Below are 17,897 nucleotides of genomic sequence, written 5' to 3' on the forward strand. Positions count from 1 at the left end.
TAGAAAATCTGAGTAGCCTTATATTTATCAATAAAATCAAATTAGTATTTAAAAAGCACACCATGAAGGGGCTCCTGGGTGGCTCAGTTAGTTGAGCGTCCAACTCTTGATTTGGCTCTGGTCACGATCTCAGGGTTGTGAGATCGAGCCCCTCGTCAGGCTCTGCACTCAGCATGGAGTCTGCTTGTCCCTCTCCCTCTGCACCTCGCCCGGCTCACATGTGCTTTCTCTCCCTCTCTTAAATAAATAAATTTTAAAAATATAAATTAAAAAAATAAAATACAAAGCCTACCATGAAAAAAGCTCTGAGTCAAATAGAGACACTAGTGAATTCTATCAAAAAATAAAAATTCAGTCTTGCACACTTATTTTATGAGCACAGTACAACCACAATCCCAGCATCATTCAAAAACATTAAAAGAGAACTAATGACCAGCATTACACATGAATATAATAGAAAAAATAATTTAAAAATATTAGCCATTTAAATTCTACAGTATATTTAAAAAGGCAATGCATCACGATTCAGAGGGGTTCATCTGAGAAATGCAATGTTGGCTTAACACCCACAAATCAATCAATGTAAAAATTTTCCCCTAAGGATGGGAACAAGCAAGTTGTATACTCTTACTTTTTCAGTCAGTTAAGGTTTGACAAAATACTCAAAGCAATTCAATGTAAGAAAGTTTTTCAATCAATTTTGCCAAAATAACTAGATATAGAGGGAAAGAAGGTATAAACTCTTACCTCATACCACACACAAAAAATAACTCAAAAATACATGATAGACCTAAGGTAAGATGCAAACTATGAAGTATTGAAAGTCATCTTCATGGCCTTGGTGTAGGTAAAGATTTTCAGAACCAAGAAAGTACTATTAACGAAAAAAAATCGATCAATTGGATTTTATCAAAATTGGTCTTCTATTCATCAAAAAACACCATTAAGAAAATGACCAGACAGGCCGCACAATGGGAGAAAATATTTGCAATATAAATCAAACAAGGGATTATATCCATAATCTATAAGCACTTTCAATTCAAAAATTAAAAGTCAAGAAATCTATATAGAAATAATAGAGGTGGGCGGAAAGCAAAATCCTTGAACAGACATCTCATGAAAGAAGATAGATGAATAGCCAAAAAGCACAGGACAAAGTGTTCACCATCTTTAGTCAGCAGGAAAATGCAAGTTCAAACCACGTAGAGATACTACTACCCACCCACTAAAATGACTAAACTTCAAGACTGAAAATACCAAGTGGCAGTAGGATAAGAAGCAACTGGAACTCTCATCCTTTGGTGGTGAGAGTATAAAATGGTACAACCATTATAAAATGGTACAACCAAAATGGTTTGGCAATTTTTTTAAATAAAATTAAGCATACCTCTACTCTCTGATCCATGAATTCCACTTCTTTGTATTTATCTGAGAGAAATGAAAACATGTTCTGTGTCCACAAAAGTATTGGTCCAAGAATGTTCAGAGTTCTTTATTCATGAGAGTCAAAATCTGAAAAGAGGAACACAAGGGTCCCATCAGAAAAATAAATGAACAAATGTCAGGATATCCATTGACTAAACAAATTTCAATATATCTATATCACGGAATATGACCAGTAAAATCATAAGCTATTGATACATGCAACACAAAGTTACATACTGTATGATTCCATTTATAGGACGTTCTTAGGCAAAGCTAAGCTAACAGTGAAAAAAACCAGAACAGTGGCTGGTTTGGAGGAGAAGGATATGCAGGAATTGGCTAGAAGGGGACATGAGGGAATTTCCTGAACATGGAAAAGTTCTGTATCTGAGAGGGGTGTGGTTTATACAGTTTGTATGCAATTGTCAAAACCAATTGAACTGTACACACAAGATCTTTATATTTCTTTGAATATAAGCTGTATTTCAATAAATTATGACATTTTATGAATTAAAAAAAAGTGCCAGAGTGAAGTGGTTATAATAGAAATGATTGACAGGAACCACAGTGACACTAAAATGGAAGTGGTCAAACTTGGTTGGGAGAAGTGGAGAGTCTGAAGAGAAGAATGAGATCTGGGACTGTATATGACAGGGACATAGGAAAAACCCAAGTGGAGGATGGTGATTTGGAGCCCAAGAACTTCCTGGCATGACTCATCTTAGTAATTCATGAGAGGCAATATAGCTAGTAGTTAAGAGCCTACAATCTGAAGCCAGCCTGCCTAGGTATATATATATATTTAGGTCCAGTATCTATTTTATTTTTTTATAATAGTTTTTTATTATATTATGTTAGTCACCATACAGTACATCCCTAGTTTTTGATGTAAAGTTCCATGATTTATTACTTGTGTATAACACCAGTGCACCATGCAATACGTGCCCTCCTTACTACCCATCACCGGCCTATCCCATTCCCCCACCCACCTCCCCTCTGAAGCCCTCAGTTTGTTTCTCAGAGTCCATAGTCTCTCATGGTTCATTCCCTCTTCTGTTTACCCCCCCCTTTCTTCTTCCCTTCCTTCTCCTCCTGATCTCCCTACTTCTTATGTTCCATAAATGAGTGAAACCATATGATAATTGTCTTTCTCTGCTTGACTTATTTTGCTTAGCATTATCTCCTCCAGTCCCATCCATGTTGCTGCAAATGTTGTGAAATTGTTCTTTTTGATGGCTGAATAATATTCCATTGTATATATGGACCACATCTTCTTAATCCAGTCATTTGTTGAAGGGCATCTTGGCTCTTCCCACAATTTAGCTATTGTGGACAATGCTGCTATGAACATTGGGGTGCATATGGCCCTTCTCTTCACTACGTCTGTATCTTTGGGGTAAATACCCAGTAGTGCAATGGCTGGATCATAGGGTAGCTCCGTTTTTAACTTTTTAAGGGACCTCCACACTGTTTTCCAGAGTGGCTGTACCAACTTGCATTCCCACCAACAATGTAGGAGGGATCCCCTTTCTCCACATCCTCTCCAACATTTGTTGTTTCTTGCCTTGTCCATTTTTGCCATTCTAACTGGCGTAAGGTGGTATCTCAGTGTGGTTTTGATTTGAATTTCCCTGATGGTTAATGATATTTTTTAATATTTTTTTATTATATTATGTTAGTCACCATACATTACATCCCTATTGATGTAAAGTTCCATGATTCATTACTTGCGTATAACACTCAGTGGATGGCTAATGATTTTGAACATTTTTTCATGTGTCTGTTAGCCATTTGTATGTCTTCATTGGAAAAGTGTTTGTTCATATCTTCTGCCCATTTTTTGATTTGATTATTTGTTTCCTGTGTATTGAGTTTGAGAAGTTCTTTGTAGATCTTGGATACTAATCTTTTATCTGTAGTGTCATTTGCAAATAACTTCTCCCATTCCGTGGTCTGCCTCTTAGTTTTTTTGACTGTTTCCTTGGCTGTGCAGAAGCTTTTTATCTTGATGAAGTCCCACAAGTTCATTTTTTCTTTTGTTTCTCTTGCCTTTGGAGATGTGTCATGAAAAAAGTTGCTGTGACTGATATCAAAGAAGTTGCAGCCTATGTTCTTCTCTATGATTTTGATGGATTCCTGTCTCACATCAAGGTCTTTCATACATTTGGAGTTTATCTTTGTGTATGGTGTGAGAGTGGTCAAGTTTCATTCTTTTGCATGTAGCTGACCAATTTTCCCAGCACCATTTATTGAAGAGACTGTCTTTTTTCCACTGGATGTTTTTTCCTGTTTTGTCAAAGAGCCGAGGGTCCATTTCTGGTTCTCTATTCTGTTCCATTGGTCTATGTGTCTGTTTTTGTGCCAGTATCATGCTGTCTTTGCTCAGAAATCAGTTACATTTCTATACACAAACAATGAGACTGAAGAAAGAGAAATTAGGGAATCCATTCCATTTACAATAGCACCAAAAATCATACGTTATCTCAGAATTAACCTAACCAGAGACGTAAAGGATCTATATTCTAGAAACTACAAGTCACTCTTGAAAGACATTGAAGAAGACACAAAAAGATGGAAAAATATTCCATGCTCATGGATCGGAAAAATAAACATAGTTAAAATGTCTATGCTACCCAGAGCAATCTACACTTTCAATGCCATCCCGATCAAAATACCAATGACATTTTTTCAAAGAGCTGGAATAAACAGCCCTTAAATTTGTGTGGAACCAGAAAAGGCCCCGAATCACCAAGGAATTGCTGAAAAGGAAAAACAAAGCTGGGGGCATCACACTGCCGGATTTGAGGCTATACTAGGTTTATATTTTAGTTCCATCACTTACTAGCTGTGAGACTTTGGACAAGTTCCCTCGCATCTCTGTGTGTTTTTCTTATTTGTAAAATAGTAAAAATATTATTTAACTCAAAATGTTATTGTGAAGATAGTATGTTTTAGTAAATGTAAAACACTTAGAAAGAAAAAAATCTGGTGCATACTTAACACTTGCTGAATATTAATTGTCAACCATATTAAGTTTTTCTGATGAAAAATAATTTTGACGATGTGTCCTAGGGAGAGAGGGGTGGTAGAAGTTGAGAATAATGGAGAAGACAAGAGGTTGTTGAAATATTGTGATTTTTGAAAAATATATATTTGGTCATTCAGATGACCCAAATACATATTTCTCATATCTCATATATTCTCATATATTTCTCATATACATTCGGTTTTCATCCACATTTCCTAGTTCATGGGTCTCAAAAACCCTAGGAGTTTCCTAAGTGATGAGAGCAGTAAAGGGGCCTTTTGTTATGTTAAGGAGGTGACTTTGGGGAGGCCACCTAAGAAGGAGGGCTAGGTGCCAGGAGAACCAGCCCTGGAATTACAAAGTTGGAACCTTCAGTCAGGGGACATTTTGGGAGGGGGCAGGGGCTGGACGTTGAATCAATCTCCAATGGTCAATAATTGAATCAATCATGAGTGAGAGAAGCATAATGAAGCAGAAAAAGCATGGGCATGAGGGTCAGACAGTCTCAAATTTTGTGTGACATTTTTATCTATGGCATGTCAGCAAATTACCCAACTTCTCCGAGCTTTGTTGTTGCTGTTGTTTTTAATCTGTGAGAATAATAACATCACACACGTATAATATTTATTAAGTGCGGTGTAATATATAAACTATGTTCTGTATGGCCTGTTCTGATTAACTAAGCCTCATGACACGCTGTAGGTAGCTACTGCTATTACCTCCAGTTTGCACTTTAAGAAACTCGCCCCCAGAACTGCATCCTTTGCCTCCAGTCACAAAGCTGGCAAACGGTGGAGTTCAGATACAAACCGGATAGTCAGAATACGGATTTGAGTCTTAGCACATACTGGGTTGTAGTGAGGGCGCATCGGGTCATGTAAGCCACATGGGGGACACATGGTGGGTGTCTGATGCTCAGATGGGATAGAGAGAGGAGGCCTCTTTGCCATGCCCGATCTTCACATAAAAAGAGACTCATCAACATAGCATTCTCATTCCCACTGCCCCTCACTCACTACACGCTAGTGGAAGAGGAAAGACATATCCAATGGGTGAGTTTTAAAGAAAATAAAAGAAGGCATGGCTGTTCCTTCTTCTCTCCTCTCTCGGGAGCATATGCACGTCTCCTTGTACATTTGTCCTCAGTTGTCTGATACCCCAAGTCTCAGGATCCAGTGTCACCTATGAAGACTTAGGCAGTCTATTTGGCTATCTCACTGAACTCTGTGCTCTAATCTTGCCACTATCAGTCAAAAGGTGGTCTTTTGACCCTGTCTGCCTTAGTCTTTGGTCCTATATCTCATTGCGGACTGAAGCCAGAGCAGGGACAGAAGGGAGCTAAGTATTCTTTGCTGCTCCGCATCTCTTGAACCCACATACGCCCTCCCAGCTTCTATTAATCTGTAATGGGCTATGAGATTTCTTCTGGACTGAACACCTCAGTCCAAACGTGTTTAGACATCTAGAAGCCAAAATATGGCTTCTAAGTAAATGAGGGTAACTTCAGTTGAAGGTAACTTGTTTGAAGGCGGCATCTTGCTGTTCTTCTGACTGACTTCTTTCAAACTGTCTTACCCAGTGAACTACAACATTCCTCCATGAATCAGCTAAGCCAGGATGGCCCTTGCCCGGCCTGCCCTAGCCAACGTACACACTCCACTCCAGAGCGAGGAAGCTGTCCAAGGCACTGTGAGTGTGGGGGAGCTGGTACCAAGATGAGTCAAGCTGAGAGATATTTAAAACAGACTCAGCCGCACAGGGCCTTCCTGAGCTCACACCATTCGAACCTGAAAGAGGCCGTTTCTCATTAATGTTGCCAGCTGCGAGTCCCACACAAATTATTACACTCCGGCCTTCCCGCCCTGAGAACATAGCCGTCCTTGGACTGGAAATAAAGACTCCAGCTCCCTCCGTTGAGCTGCTGATGTTTGATGTGCTCTCCAATCTCATTCTTCTTGCTCTGCCAAAGTGAGTGAAATGTTTCCACCACTGTCCCTGAGGCCATTCTAGCACACGGGGTGTGTCAGATTGACACATATATACGTCTAGTTTAATGGAGCTAAATTTGGGAAGGAACAAAGTACTGCATGCAGCCAGATGAATTCTGTTCATAGAAAGCTTAGGACTAGGAAAATGAATTTTATCCCCGCTCCGCACGGTCCCCGGATCTAGCTTCACTGGTTCCTTTGCTCCAGAAATACTTATTGTGTGACAAGGAGGGTAGTTAGTATCAAGAATGCAAAATCCAGAGGCACCTGGGTGGCTCAGTCAATTAAGCATCCAACTCTTCCTTTCGGCTCAGGTCATGATCCCACCGTCGTGAAATCGAGCCCCGCGTGGGGCTCCGGGCTCAGCGGGGAGTGTGCTTGAGATCTTTCTCTCCCTCTGCCTCTGCCTCTCTCTCTCTCTCTCATAAATAAATAAATCTTTAAAAAAATACAAAATGCTTCCCCCCAAAAGAGCTTATAGTGTGCAGGGATTGACAAACACGCGAATCAGTGACAAACAAGCATAATCATATGTAACAAATGATACTATTAGAGCCTTGAACTCACACGTGATGAAAAAGAAGAAGCACAGAGTGTGATAAAAATGGGAAGGCTGCCTCCAATCCTGACCTCCAGCTAAGGAAATGGTTTTCTAGTGAGAGGACCTCTGAATTAGACATTAAGAACGCCCAGGGGTTGACCTGTCATGGAAAGAAAAAAGGTGGTTCCTGTTTGAGACGAGAACATGTGCAAGGCACGGAGGCATTAAATTGCAAGGTATTAAATTACATTCGAGGAACTATAGGCACGTTTCATGACTCGAGAGCACGGTACACGCATAGCTTATCCATTTGGCATTGTTTAGTATTCAAAGTCCTACACAACATAGTTTGGAAAGATGCAGAAGAGAAGATTTAGCAATCTATATTGAAAAGAGATGACCTGGGGACAAAAGATTACCATTCAACAGAGAATACTTACCGAGACAACAGAGAGGAAAAAATAAAAGCAGGACAACCCCTCCCAGCACTACATCAAAAACTAACGATGTACTATCTGCAGGCCAATTGAACATAATAATAAAAAATTTAAATAAATAAATAAATAGATAAATACCGCCCCCACCAAAAAAAGGAATTGCAATGTGATTTATCAGAATACTTTGGAAGTGGGATCATTTTATTAACTGGGTTTTTCTGGTGGAACAATCACCTTTTTTAACAATACCCTCGAAACGTCTCCTTCAAAATTGATACAGTTTTTTTTTCTCTTAATTAAATAAAGCATTTAGAACGATGTCTGGTAAAAGTAAGGATTCCCTATTCGTGCAGTAGGAATAGCAGTAGAAAGTAGTTCTAGTAATAGTAGTCATCGTGATGGTGGAAGGAGTAATCCTTCAGCAGTCGCGCTAGCTTAAGTAATAGTAGTAGTAGTACACGGATAATACAACAAGCGAGATATGACTTGGCCTCGTTGGCTCTGAAACATGAAAAAAATCTCAGAGTACTTATGAAAAAAGTAGTCTTTCTCTTTGGCCAGGCACGTAACCGAATGCTAGGGCAAACCTCAACCTGATCAGAGAAGCCTAGAGGTAAAGAAGTCAGGTCCCTAAAAATTCGCTTTCAAAATGTCTCTGTTATCAACCTCATGATCATCTCTCTTCATCTTCTCTCCAGATTCCCCAAATCTCCACTCTGGAGGAATAGACACTCCCTCTCTATGTTCACTAGGCACTTTTCGCATGAACACAGTTCTCTATTTGCTTCTTTGCTCCCGACTGTGCCTCCTTGAGACTGTAATTCGTGTCTTTTCCATGTGGGTGCCCCAGGCCGTCAACAGCCTTGTTGGATCACAGCAAAAGTTCAATGAATCACCGCTGCACTTAATAGACTCTCCTTGTTATTTGTCTCCCTCTTCAGAATGTAAAGATAAAACTCTGGAGAGCTGAAATTTCAAAAGACTAGGCTCTGGCCATTGAAGTTTTGCTCTCCCAAAGGGCTGTGGACTGATGATGCAGAGCCCACCCATAACAAGCTCAGAAAATGTTACATCTTAGCGCTCAATCGCAGAGTTCACAATGCACGGACATTCACATAAGGTCTGACAGTGCTTGAAGGATATCTTAATGTTCCAAAGAATATCAGAAATCAATCGAAAAGAGAGAAAATCTCAGCTTCAGTTGAGAATGACCTGAGGATGTTGGCGTATGAGATCCTTCATATCCACTCACCAAAGGACTTCCAAAGAGAGGAGGAGAATCCAGGGCCTGGCTCTTTGCCCACCAACAGGGCATGACAGCAACGAAGAGGACAGTTCCAACAGGGAGGACGATAGGGAGACATTGTTGGGCAGGCAGGGTTGGGGGGAAGCAACCCACACCGATTACCCAGCCAGCATGGCCACAGGAGATGAAGAAGCAGGAAGCAGAGAGAGAGAAGGCCATGACGGGGAGTCTGGGAGGCTTGCGCGTCCATTTTGGCAAGCACGGATTGCCACCACCATGGACTAATCTGCTGGTCAGCGATCTCCTGCCAGCCTGGGTTCTAGGACAGAATCCAGCCCCTGGGAAGACAGGTGGTAGGAGAGATGAACAAGCTGGGAATGGAATGGAACTCGAAATGGAATCACAGTCATTGCCCGTCTAGGGAGCACTTGTCATCCTCCAGGTGCTACAGTAGAGGCAGGGGATACAGGGGCACACACGAGGCCAACCTCAACCTTGCAGGAGGAACTCACAGAGAGGAGACATGTCAAATAAACCAAGATTTATAGTATAACCTGGTAAGTTCCCCAGTAAAATGAAATAACTAAAATGTACTGAGTGCTTAGTAAGTAGCAGTAACTACCTAAAGATCTTTGTATGTATGACTCCGTGCAGTCTCAGTAGAGTCCATCCAAATAATTCAATAGAAAGAATTTAATACAGGTACTTGGTTACAAAAGTACTCGGAAAGCTGCATCACCAAATAAACAATGACAAGACAACCCAAAGAGTAGCAGAAACGCGAAAACACGACCCCACCTACGGGGGTGCAGGTTGGGGGGACACAGGGATGAGCTGGTTTTTCCAGAGCTGAGGAGCCAGAGTGACCAGGAGAAACTCAATCCACAAACGGAGGCTACCCAGCAGGGGCTGGGACCTTGGATGATTGATTCTCCCTTCCCTGGCCCTCCAATCCCTTGCCAGTGTCTCCCATGGACTGAACACAGCTGGGAGGCAAGAGATGTGTTTTAGAGGGATAGTGAGTAAGGGATCTGAGAATAAACTGGTAAGTGACCAGCACAAACCCAATGAGGTGGGTGCTATTGTAAGGAATGCAGATAACGACAGTAAGTCACAGAGGAATAAAAACACCTGTTCAGGACCACAGAGTTGAACCCCAGAGCCCACGTTCTCATCCATCCTGCCCCACAGCCGCTCATAGATAGATAATGGAGTTCAGTGGGAACATTAATTTAGCTGGAGTGGGGAGATGGTCAGGGACCAAAGAGTCTCCCAGGAGACGAGAGAAAATACTTGGTCCCAAGAACAGGATTTCAGAAGAGATTCAAGCTCGGAAAATTTTCAGCCTCGGGAACTAGGAAACAGTACAGTACCTGGTACACATAGAGGGTTTAACAAATGAATGTATTGGATTTACAAATGGATAAATGGGCCCCCTAAGTTGAACGATATCTGGGGTGAAGAATAAGTGGTAACCCCAAAACTAAGAGGGATGACTCACCATCACCAAAGGGCTCAATGCCCCTGTCAGTCTACGAAGGAAGAGAAGATGGGGAGTAGCAGTTGGTGTTTATTGAGCCCTTGTATCGTTGTGCACGTGTAGTACAGGCATTATGTCATTTATACCATCAGGACCTAATGCCATCGGGACTATAATTTCACCATTTTACAGATGAGAAGCCTAAGACTCCGGAGTTAAGCAACTTGCGCAAGGTCAGCCAGTAATTAGGAGAGCCAACATTCAAACCCAAGACCTCCTGCTTCGGTTTGGGTTAGCCGGGGAACTAGGGTGGACAGAGACTGCAGAAGGGAAGGGAGAGGATGCCCCTTCAAGCCATTTACAGAGAACTGAGGAAGGATGGAAGAAGGAACCAATGGGGTTGCGGGCTGGAAGAAGCCAAATAATGAAAAATGAAATTATTAAGACGCCAACAAAAATCCTTTCCGAATTCTCCCTTTGCAAAGGCAATTCCACTTGTACTTTGATCTTTGACCTGGACCCATACAATTAACTCCACATCATATTTCTGCATATTGCTCTCCAAGGAGTATTGAGTTTACACCTCCCCCCAATCCAAACCATAACAGTACTTAATTGGGTGATAATTTATGTAGTACTTAGCATGAACTTTTGGCACTTGCTGGAGAAGGCTGTACAAGTGTACACATGTTATCACCTGACTACATCAAGTAACGGGGCCTGGGCATTGGTGAGGTGTCTTGGGCTTTACAAGGTATCAAATGACTTTTATAACCCTGTAGTACCTGGCTTTCTAGTAGGCAGAACTGTCTCCAGTGTGTATTAATATACTGAATATTATGCCCACATGCACTTAAAACACTGATTCCGAGCACTTCAAAACAACAAGGAGCCTGGAAAATCGGAGAAACAGATGTTGGATGAATAGTCGGCCTTCTCAGGGTCTATCATTCAACTTCAGGCAAATGGTGCAACAGCAGAAGGGGATCGCTCAGACCTTCACGGCGGAAAATAAACAGCACATTCCCTGCTGGCAGACATGGTCTGTGGTGATAACGAGGCTCTGCACGCTCAGCTCCAACCCTCACGCCCCAGCCCTGTCGACGAGACGGACCCAGAAATGGTTCTTTCTCAGGCAACCCGTTAGGGCTCAGAAGGTCATGCCTGTGTGGCCCCAAAACATTGCAGATGCTCGTTTACATCCCACGTGCTTGTCAAGAGAGGAAATCCTGAAAAATGGCAGATGCCTGAACTTCAGTGAGTATACAAGCTTGGGTCTAAGCCTCTGCAAGATAGAACCTCGAAGAACGTCTGCCAGTCGTCCTTGATTCTCATTATGCTCATGAACAAAAATAGAAAGACATAGGAAGGCATGTTATTTTGGCTCCTAGATACAGCATTGCATCTGTCCTCTCTCTGAACTAAAATCGGTTCCCAGAGAAAGGACCGTCACAGACTTGGCCTTCTCCCATTGACTCCAGGAAGAAACAGAAGGATGCAGAGAACATGGAACATGACCTGTGTCCCACCACCAGTTTGCTCCAGGCCCATGGCCTTCAGCGGGCTAGACAAAGTAGCTCATATCTGAGGACTTCGGATAGAAGGAAATCCACAAAGATGACTCATACCATAAGTCAGGATCCCCACACACCACTGATGGCCGTTCCCAGCAAATTCAGATCCCTCCTTAAGGTCACTCCCTCTCTGAGCCAGGTCCACCTGGCATATCTCCCTTGGTTTTATCTCCTAGCTGGGGTCGTGCTGCCATGTCACAGATCGACTGGACTTTTGACATGTGCCATGCAACTCTGCCCCCCTGCAGGCCCGAAGGACTGCAGCTGGGGGATGTTCCCGGCTCCCCCCACCCCTGCAGGCCTCCTTGAGACCACCACGTCCTTGCACGGGCTCCTCAGTTTATCTGAGTCTCTGCTCGGGCACGCCCTCCATCCTCCTGTGGTCAAAAGGAAAGCCAGCAGAGGCTAAAAAATTCAACTATGAGATTAAAATGGAAAATGAACCCTCTTTTCCCTTCCTGGTATCCTTCAGTCAAAAATAGACGTCGTATATTCCTAGCTACTACTCCTACACAAATACTACCAGTCTAGTGTGGGTCTCAAATAGTGTTGAAACCAAGCTTATAATAGTTTCATAAACCAGATGCTTGTTCTCTCTCCAAGAATTCTTTTAAAATTGAAAATAAGTAAAACATTGTTCTGGGTGCTCTGAGGAAAACAAAAATGAATAATGTGCACTATCTGTATGGAGTTTACAACCGAGCTCAAGAATTAAGATACAAGAGCTGTGACTCCAGCGAATCCAGAATCCCAGATGACTGAGATCCCGGACTGGAAGATTTCTCAAAGAACACCGAGTCTAACAGCCTATTTGCCTCTGCTTGAGCACCTCCGGGACTCGAGAACTCATGACTTTTTGGTTCAAAACATTTCATCTTTGAACAACTCTGGATGCTGGACAGTTTTTACATAAAATTGAATTATATTCATCTGGGGCTTCTGCCAATAAGTTTACACTGGAATCTCTTAGGAAAACCCAAGTATTCTCTAGTCATCACATTGAGCGTCTGTTACTTAAAACTGTTTATTACCTCTCCACCCTACAAAATTCTTATTTTTTTCAGACATGATATCTCTAATTCCTGAATCATTTCTTATGCTACATTATGCTTTTCATAATTATCCTGTTCACTTTTCTCTTAATTCTGTTCAGCTAGCCTATCCTTTTGAGAATATGGAACGATGCCAGTATGTAAGATGTGGTTCAATTAGAGTAGAGAAGAATGAAGTGGTTACCCCTCTTTCCCTCAGTACTATATTTTAGTGATAAAGCATTCAACTTTTTTGAGAGCCACCTCATACATAACAAATTTACAGCAGTTGAGATCCTGAAGAGTGCTGATGTGATGTGCTGACATAGTTTATTTATCTATATGGTTGGTTTGGGGAAACCAGTCATTTGCCACTGCCTAAGTTACCTCCAGCCCACTGCTCCCATTTATTTGTCTTACTAATCCTGGATCCCTGTTCCACCACCCAACCTTCAATTTAGGCCATATCCTCCATGTTGGTTTTGCCAGCCAATGTGCTTAGCAGATTTCCTACTGCAGATATAAATGTTAGTGAGAACAGGGCTAGGGAGAAAGCTCTAAGACACACTGCAAGGAAATATCCTCTGTTCTGAAAGATATCTTTCCAGAATCCACCCCCTCGTTCCACCTGCACCTCCCCCACCCTCCCTGAAGCTACCTTCATATTGCAATGGGATGAATGCAAACCCAAAGTTTAGTCCTGCCTCCATCTTCACCCTTGCTCCCCACACCCTATACTCGAAGGCACAACCAGACTCTGTTAACACCAAGCCAAATCATCTATGCCTCTGCTACCCAGCCTCCAACAGCTTCCCATCCCAACCCCAATAAAAGCAGAAGCCTTTTGAATGGCTGATGAAGCGCGCCCTTCTCCCACCTCACCGCCTACCTCTTTCTCAACCTCGGGCACTCTGCTCAGCCAAACTGGACTCCTTGCTCATGCCCAAACTCCCTAGGTAAGCTCTTCCTTCCGGTCCTTCCGTCAGATAATCCGTGGCTCACTCTCTCACAAAGTCAAGTCATTTCAATGGCACCTGCTGATTATATGCCCTGACCAACCGTCCTGGTGCACTCTCTCCCTGTGCCCTGCTTCACTTCTCTCTGTGGCCCTTATCCATATCTACTGCTGACTCAAGATCAAACTCACATGTCTTTCATGGCTATTGGCTGTCTCTACTAGAATGTGGAATATTGAGGTATACTGTTTACTGGTGCCTCTCTAGTGCCCCGTGGCACGTGTCACAACGTGGGCATTCATTACACATTTGTTGAACGAACGAGTGATCCTCCAGTGAGATGACTTGGTGACTTATTTGTATTGCTAGGTCTCACTAGTCATCTATTTAGGGAGCAGGTGGGCACATGTAAGATTGGCATATGGGGAAGCAGAGTCTCAAAGCAGGCTGTCAAAGCGTTTATTCAGGCTCCAAGTTGCCTCTCCATTCCTGAACCGTGCAGGTAGTTCTCCTCTCATTAGCTCTCCCCTCTTGGCTGAAATGACCACCCTCCACCCTCAGCCCCAACCCATGGAAGCTGCAGACACAGACGTTCTTTATGGGCTGTTGCCCATACCCCCAAATCCCACCCACAAACTTAGGGCCTTACCTTCTCTCAATAGCCTCATTAACCAGGCAGCACCTTGGAGAAGGCAAAGGAAAAGCCTCAGGCAAACTTATCCGGCACTTTCACTGAAATTTCATTTGTACTTCAATTAAACCATAGACCTAGAACCCCACAAGGAATAAAGGTGGCCTTATTTTCCATACTCTCTGAATGATTGTCAATGAAAGCCTTTGTGCTGTCTATCCAAAAGATCTTGGAGGCCTAGAGCCTCTCTTTAGCAGGTACCAACTGATTTGGGATAGCAGTTATGAGCAGGAAACCCATAATCGGGCATCTGGGGTTCAAGTCCCAGATCCACCACTTTCTAACTAGATGACAGGTAGCTCAGCCTCCCTGGACCTCAATATCATCATATGAAATCCGAGGGCAGTGATTGTACCCACCTCATGGATGACTGAAATTGTAATGCCATATAGTGCCTGGGACATAGGAAACATTCAATGAATATTAGCTAATAGTATGATCTATCAATTTAATATTTAAAAGCTTCTTTTAAAAACTGAATATGTCCTCTATCTCAAACACTGTGCTATGTTTGGGAATGAGGAGAAAAGATGAATCACAGCTCATGCCCCCAAGGAGCATGGAGTCCAGACGGTTAAAGTATCAGCCAGGATCAGGGCTGGAAGCAGAAAGCATGCTCAGTAGGATTTGTGAGAAGACTTTAAAGAAGAGACCATTTACAGGGGGGTGTTCAGAGCTAAAGAAGCCACATGGTTTGTCAAGACACCCAGAGACTAGCAACAGCAGGGAACTGCAACCTCACATGAGCTTGGAAAGGCAAGAGAAAATATCAGAGATGGAGACAAACCATGAGAGGCTCTGGACTCCGGGAAATGAACTGGGGCTTACAGAGGGGAGGGAAGTGGGGGCATAAGGTAACCAGGTGGTGGGTATTGAGGAGGGCACATGTTGTGATAAGCACTGGGTATTCTACACAACTAGTGAATTGTTGAACACTACATCAAAAACTAATGATGTACTATACATTGGACGTGATGAAAAAAATAATAATTTTTTTTAAAAAAGGCAAGAGAGCTGGCACCTAGGTGGCTTAGTCAGTTAAATGTCTGTCTTCAAATCAGGTCATGATCTCAGGGTCCTGGGATCAAGCCCCACATTGGGCTCCCTACTCACTGGGGAACCTGCTTCTCCCTCTGCCCCTGCCCCAGCTCGTGCTCTCTCTCTCTAAAGTAAATAAATAAAAATCTTTAAAAAAGAAAAGAAAAGGCAAGAGAGGAAACAGTGCTACTGGAGTGAATCCATTTGAGATCAGAACCCTGAAAGGGGTTGTCTGACACTGTCAGCGCATCCTGAATCAGGGATGAAATAAATGCATCACCTCCCATCTCCTCTTTCTCTCCTATTCCCTCTCTGTGCTTCCCAACCAGGGGCAGAAAGCAAAGGAGCCTGGGTGGAGCAGCTCTTGGAGGGAGAAGGGGGAGGGTGTATACAGGCAAGGTGATTGAGAATAACTGGCACAAAGAGTAAGCCACAGTCATTTTACTATATATCAGTGCTTGCACTAATTGCTCCGTCTCTTCTAGTCAAAACAAAACTGAGAGTAGGGTCTACATTTTCCTTCCACACTTCTCAGAAGAGGAAGCTGAGACTCCAGGAGACCAAGTGGCTTTTCCAAGGCTGTACCATCTAACTTGGTCTTTCTGTGGGTTCAGAGAGTGCTCTTCCCATTGGGCCACAGTGTCAGCTTCGTCCATTCAACAAATGTTTATGGCTTCCTGCAGCAGAGACAGTAATACTCACCCAATATTGAATCTTCTTGTATTTTCCTCCTTGCACAGTTAGGTGTAGCCATGATCTGAGGCCATTCGTTATGACCAATGAAACATGAGTGGAAGTTACATGTATCATGTCCAGCTTGAGACCACGAAGAGGCTATGCATAAATCTTGCATCTCTCTCTTCTACTGACGTAGCACTGAGGAGATTATGAACTCTAGCTCGTACAGCTAAGAGATGCTCAAGCCCTTCCCAGCCTAGATCCCTAAGTGACTGTGTGGAGAAGCACCTCCTGCTGTCATTCATGTTACATTAGCAAAGGTAAGAAATAAACTGTTGTGTTAATTCACTGACTTTGGGGTTATTTGTTACTCAGCACATCCTAATCTGTCCTGACTAATACATGTGCTAACTTCATGTCAATTTCTTTGTGGTGCAGAGAAGGCAACAGTAAACAATGGTTCCATTACTCTTGGAGTTTCAGACAATGCCATACAAAAACTGCATATAATGACAAGTAGATAAAGGAGTAATTATTCTTCAGAAGTAAAAAAGGGTAATTGACAAGATGCTTTAGCTCTCTTGAAGGACAAGTGGAAATTTACCAGCAGATAAGGGACAGAAATAACTTTTCTGGAAGACAAATGCCAATGCAAATACTCGGAGATTTGCAACATCAGGTGGTGAGAAGCTGGAAGGTCCCACCATTGAATGGAATCCAAAATTACACCAAGTTTCTGATATGATTGAGTCTGGATCACCAAAACACAATCTAGAGGGGAAGTGGATAAAACCAGAGGAAAACCTTCAATAAAATAAAATGAAGAAAGTGGGTGCACGGTGGCTCAATTCACTGAGCATCTGACTCTTGATTTTGGCTCAGGTCATGATCTCAGCGTTGTGAGATCATTGAGCTTTGAGTCAGCCTTCGTGCTCAGTGCAGACCTTGCTTGAGATGCTTTCTCTCCTTCTCCCTCTGCCCCCCCCCAATAAATAAATAAATCTTTAAAAATACTAAAAAATAAAAATGAAAAATAAAGTGAAAAAAGAAACTATTACAGCACTGAATCAACTTTAACAGTACAGAATAACCAAAGCCCTACTTGTTATCACATGAAAATCTAGAAATTTAAAGTGGGATTTGAGTGTGTTGGACTACACAACCTGGTTCGAGGGTTTGCTGTTAGCGGTGGCAAATATCAGTGGCAGTGATAGCAGCTTTCGTTATAAAAGAAGTAACAGAGCTCAAGAGTAGCTGAGCACTGAACAGTGCCTATCTGGCATTAGTGACTTGCATGCATTACTACTGTTTAGTTTGCTTATAGAACAAGCTATGTGCCAAACATCATTCCAAATTATTCAGGTTTCATTAGAACCTTAAGTGGTAGGTATTATTATTATTTATATCCCTTTTTTGCAGAAGAAAAAACTATATAACACAGAGAGGTTACATAGCTTACCCAAGGACACATAGCTAAGAAGTAGCAGAGCTGGTCTAAGGCAATGTAACTCCAGACCTCTTGCTGTCTTGAGAATGCTGCTTTCTGTTATCATTAAATACTCACCATCAGTATTTTATTGTTGTTATTGTTATTATCCCATTTTACAGATGAGCAAATAGGTTCACAGAGCAGTATCTTGGCCAATGTCCCATGACTACTTTATACCAGAGCCCAGGTACAAGCCAGACCTATGGACTCCAGGGTCCGTGCCCTTATGTGGCCCTCCATGTGAGTTTTTGGCCTTGTGCATTTCTGATCAAGTCATACAAACGTGCCTGGGCCT

At 42.5% G+C, this 17,897-nt stretch overlaps 1 long non-coding RNA gene across 1 annotated transcript in view; it reads right to left on the bottom strand.

The window, feature by feature from the left end:
* Positions 1 to 20: 20 nt before the first annotated feature.
* Positions 21 to 17,897, bottom strand: part of LOC130543229 (uncharacterized) — a 38,806-nt gene continuing 20,929 nt past the window's right edge. The window contains exons 2-3 of the long non-coding RNA XR_008958400.1: positions 1,388 to 1,512; positions 21 to 237 (exon numbers count right to left, since the gene is read on the bottom strand). This is a non-coding gene — a long non-coding RNA (uncharacterized LOC130543229). The remainder of the gene's footprint in view (positions 238 to 1,387; positions 1,513 to 17,897) is intronic.

The sequence above is a fragment of the Ursus arctos genome, unplaced genomic scaffold, assembly GCF_023065955.2.
Source record: "Ursus arctos isolate Adak ecotype North America unplaced genomic scaffold, UrsArc2.0 scaffold_9, whole genome shotgun sequence".
Classification (NCBI taxonomy): Eukaryota; Metazoa; Chordata; class Mammalia; order Carnivora; family Ursidae; genus Ursus; species Ursus arctos.